The 5,000-nt window shown below is 39.8% G+C and overlaps 1 long non-coding RNA gene across 1 annotated transcript in view; it reads right to left on the bottom strand.

The window, feature by feature from the left end:
* Window positions 1-1,971: 1,971 nt before the first annotated feature.
* Window positions 1,972-5,000, bottom strand: part of LOC137974997 (uncharacterized) — a 12,332-nt gene continuing 9,303 nt past the window's right edge. Inside the window, exons 2-3 of the long non-coding RNA XR_011117523.1 lie at window positions 4,384-4,454; window positions 1,972-2,241 (exon numbers count right to left, since the gene is read on the bottom strand). This is a non-coding gene — a long non-coding RNA (uncharacterized lncRNA). The remainder of the gene's footprint in view (window positions 2,242-4,383; window positions 4,455-5,000) is intronic.

Raw genomic sequence — 5,000 nt, forward strand, 5'->3', positions numbered from 1 at the left:
AACGAATCTGTTCCTCACATTATCTGTTCCCCAGAGGAATCTTGCTGGCTGGCAAAAATACAGGTGTTTCGATGAGCTGGCTGGGAAATTTTGTTATTGATAGAGGTTTTGCCTGGGAATTACTGACTTTTTCTAGCATTTCAACCCGAGCTGGCCGTAGTAACTCTGAAAAACTGAGGACGACTAAAAAAAAAAAAAAAAAGGAACCCCTTCCCTCTCCCAGAGAGTAATCACAAACATACGACGGCCGGTCAGAGTGATTGCGCTTGCGGAAAAATCCTGTTTTGTCCCGGTTTTGTCGCTTTTGTTCGGTCGCTTTGGATCGAGGGATTTGAAAGCGCGCGGAATTCCTGGCTGGGAAATAAATTTGATCAGCTGGCTGGGAAACCAACCAATTTTATCTAGCTGGCTGGGAAACTTCTTGTGTGTCTTGCTGGGAAAAAGGAACAGATAATGTTTTCCCAGCAACACTGAAAAACACCTGAAAATGCCTTAATAACATTTATTTTCATTAACTGGGGTACAATAATACATTTTACAACAAATTGGTCGTTGGGTGCCCCTGGTCTAAGTCCTGAATGGACAATGTCCGCGATGGTCTACGGGCTCTACAAAGCAATGCGCCTACAAAATATGCAAATGCAGGTAAAGATGTTTAAGGCGTAATGCGCTCGTGGGAAGATTGAGAAACTAGTTGCTAGGCGACGGGTGAATAGACAGCTTCGAAAATCTGGAGACCCAGGGTCTCCAAACGCGGGTGGGAAGGATGGGAAACTAGTTGCTAGGCGATGGGTGAATGGACAGCTTAGCAAATCAGGAGACCCAGGGTCTCCAAACGCCCGTGGGAAGGATGGGAAACTAGTTGCTAGGCGACGGTGGCCTCATGGTTAGTGTGCTCGACTTCGGAGCGAATGGTCCGGGTTCGGGACCTGGCCAGGTACATTGTGTTGTGTTCTTGGGCAAGACACTTTACTCCCTCGGTGCCTCTCTCCACCCAGGTGTATGAATGGGTACCAGCGAAAAGCTGGGGGTAACCCTGCGATGGACTAGCATCCCATCCAGGGGGGACTAGAAATACTCCTAGTCGCCTCATGCTACAGAAACCGGGGATAAGCTCCGGCCTGATGGGCCACTAGGCCTGTAAGCTGACTTTTACCTTTTAGGCGACGGGTGAATGGACAGCTGAGAAAATCAGGAGAACCAGGGTCTCCAAACGCCGGTGGGAAGGGTGGGAAACTAGTTGCTAGGCGACGGTCGATTGTTTCGAATCCTGCCTTGGACTGAGTTTTCAGTTGTCTTTTCGCCCGTTGCCAGGCAGCCAGTTTCCCACATTGAAGGTTTAAAGATTTCTTTTATTTAGATGTAATCACTGCATAAACAATAGGTCGCAGTAGTGTCAACAGTAGGATATTTCGAAAGTTATCTACAAAGCCATAAAGAATGCTGCCTTACATGAAGAAGTCACATGAGTTGTCAGAAAAAGGCAATCATCTAATACGACGCCAATATTTACCGCGTCGATTAATATTGAACCTGATAGGTCGTCTTTGTTTACCTCATCAGTTTCATAAAAAGTTATTTGTTAAAAAGCCCCCCTTTTCCAGAAGAAGGGCTGCAAGCAAGCTGGGAGTCAACGATTCTTCCTCGGATTAATTATAGTCTAAGATGTTTAAAATAGCTGGGGATCAAGATCAGGCTCTCTCTAACACAGGGATTGGAAAATTGAGGAAAGAGAAATGGTAAACTGGGAATCTCTCAAATGAGGAATTTCGCGTCAGTCAGTGTTTCTTCTTAAACGTTTTCCACTTTTGTTGGAGAGCGGTGTTTTTTGTCACTTTGGGTCCTAGCAGAAAGGTACCGCTTCTTCTGTCAAGTTTGTGTAGTGCTTACCAAGAACAACTGTTCCAGTTCCTAAAATTTCTGATTTTACTAGGCTAGATTTCACTCGGTTCACAGAGTAATTTATTTTATTCGATCTAAGGTGCCACATTGAAGACCTTTCCTTATTGGCTTATTTATTTTTAAGAATACACAGGTTTGATTCGTTCAGTGATGCTAAATGCTCTCTTGTTTAGTTCAATTTACAGTAGATCAGCATCTTCATAGGTATCCTTATCGTCATGAAAACGATGCTTTTTTGTCTTGTCTTCCTCGTCATCTTGCGAAGTCTTGATAGTATGGGTTTTGTCATTGTGGTTGCGTTTGTGAAAGAGTCCCGCACGACGGCGGCGCCAGGCATCACTCCAAAACGGAGCAGAAAGAAATGAGTTAGTTGAAACCCAGTTGAAACCTTGAACTGAATGATCAAGTTGGCGAAACTAACTTATCTTCGGGCAGTTAGCATAGAACTCTATAGCTTTATTTGGAATGGAAAAGATAAGGTAAAACAGTTAGCTTTTATTAATGACATTGAATGCGGAGGGCTAAAAATGCTTGACATAGAATCATTGACTCTAGTTGAAGATTATATTATAGTGCGTGGGTTTAGGGTTAAATTTTCTTGAATTATTATTGTCTTTTTGATTGTCGAAATTTGCCCATACCCTCATCAGAATTTTACAAAAATTGTCTCGATGCATGGTCGACTTTTACCAGAAAAGAAGTGAGTTCATATGGAGATGGAATAATAAATACATACTTTGTGAGGGTAAATCCTTATATCACGCCCTTTTTCACAATAATTGCGGTATAAGTATGCACTGCGAATCACACAGCTGCTCCGAAAATTCCATTCAAGTGTCAATAAAAGGCGAGATGGTAGATATTTCATGCATTTCCTCTAAACAAATTTACAAAGAGTTTAGTTTCCGCAAAGAAATTCCTCCAACCGCCCAGTCCAAGTATAAAGATGACTACCCAAATAATTCTGTCGACTGGAAGAAAATTTATTCACTTGCCTTCAGAGTAACTTTGGACACAAATTTAAGAACTTTCCAATTCAAATTGCTGAATCGAATTGTTTTTACAAATAATAAACTTAACAACTTTAAGATTGTAGATTCGCCATTATGTTCCTTTTGTAAGACTGAAGAGGAATATCCCTCGAGCATTTAATGATTCACTGTAAGGTAGTTGAAGTTTCTTGGAAAGAGGTTTTATCTTGGCTGGCTGTCCATAAATATGAATCATTACATATTACAATCACAGATGTTCTGTTTGGGAAATTTAATGTTGATGAAGGCTTTATGATAATTAACCATGTCCTTTTGCCTGGAAAATCATTTATCTATAGGTGTAAACTCAATATTATAAAACCATCCCTAGAAATGTATAAGGCTAAGTTGAAACTTACTCTAAATACAGAATATGATATCGCTAGGAAAAGAGGTAAACTTGGACAACATCACAGAAAAAGGGATTTTTTATTCCAGTATTAATGTAAGTAATACTTCCTTCCATCCGATTATTATTATTATTATTATTATTATTATTATTATTATTATAAACAACCTAATGTTTCAGGTGATAATGCATTTCATACCTCTTACTAACCGAGTTCGAGGTCCGTACTGTAAGTTACGGACCGAGTTTTTTCCCGTTGATTTATGGCCTAAGCGCGAAGCGCGCGGGCCATAAATCAACGGGAAAAAACGAGGATCCGTAACTTACAGTACGGACCGAGAAAACGAGGTTAGTAAGACATTTATTATATCTCTGACGTTAACCGGCGCGCGGGCAAGGAAACTAGTCAAAGTGAAGCGGAAGGTTCAACAGCCACAAAGAATGCCGTGCCAAAATCCCAAAAACTAAATCTTCTTGGCTGTTAAGTTTGAAATATATAGTTGCTTGCAAGATTCAAGCAGTTTTCAGTACAAGTTTATGCAACAGAAATGACATGAAAAACTCTCTAGATGATGTTTTGTCGAAATTTTAAATTTAGCGGGCTGTACAGCGGGCCGTATTGTAGAATACGGCCCGCTGATTTAGCCAATTGCAGGGCGCGTGCTATCTGAGAGATATAATAAAGTATGTTATTTTTCTTTTTGAAGTTTTGGTTAAATGCTAGCTTTGTAAGTTAAGTGTGTTTCTTATTATTGTGAGTAATGTCTGTACTTATAAGTAACGTTGTACTGTAAATGAGTAAGTAATGTTCTATTAAAATAAATAAGAAATAAGAGATTTAAAAAAACTTATCTTCAGGTTGGTACACGGAGAATTTTCGAACTAATATAAGGTACACGGAAAACATAAGAACTTGGAATTTAAATTTCGCATATTCATGATATGTACAGTGTGCCTCACCTTTCAATAACAACAACAAGAACAACAACAGCAACAACAACATCGACGACACTTAATTATCTTCATAAACAGGTAAATAAAAGTAAACAAATACATAACTTTCGAATTTCAGGTATTCAGTACATGATCAGTGTCCATTACCTTTCACTGATAGATGACAAAACCAGGAAGACAACAAGGATGATTACCAGCGTCTGTTTCATGGTAATAACCTATTACAAATATAACATAAATAAGCAGATAGAAAAGATATGGAAATTGTGTCTTTTCATTGGCCGTTTTTGCCACCGCCCCGAGGAGAAGTCATTGTAGCTTGAGCGTTTATAGAGTTGCAGTGATACAGTACTCAGTACATGATCAGTGTCCTTTACCTTTCACTGATGGATTACAAAACCAGGAAGACAACAAGGATGATTACAAGCTAGAACCAGATAGGATGCGTTAGCGCCAAATTTGGTTTCGAAGTGCGAAAAGTGTGTATTACCAGGAAAAAGTTCGATTTGAAAACTGCAAGCGCGAACGGAATAATCAGAAATGATGACGTTTTCACACCAAATGCGATAAGTCTTGATTAATAATGACGTAGGAGAGAATTATGGCCGAAGAACAAAAGATCACGCGAACATAATTGTGGCAAAACATCTTGCCATTTGTCACGGTGCGTGTTACGTTTATACACGCGGTAATAGCGAGCATTGCGCGAAGTAACTGTTACGGTGTTTCGGTGTAGTGCTTCTTAAAGTGCTGCTATGATCAAA

Source organism: Montipora foliosa, chromosome 1 (assembly GCF_036669935.1).
Source record: "Montipora foliosa isolate CH-2021 chromosome 1, ASM3666993v2, whole genome shotgun sequence".
NCBI classification, from domain to species: domain Eukaryota; kingdom Metazoa; phylum Cnidaria; class Anthozoa; order Scleractinia; family Acroporidae; genus Montipora; species Montipora foliosa.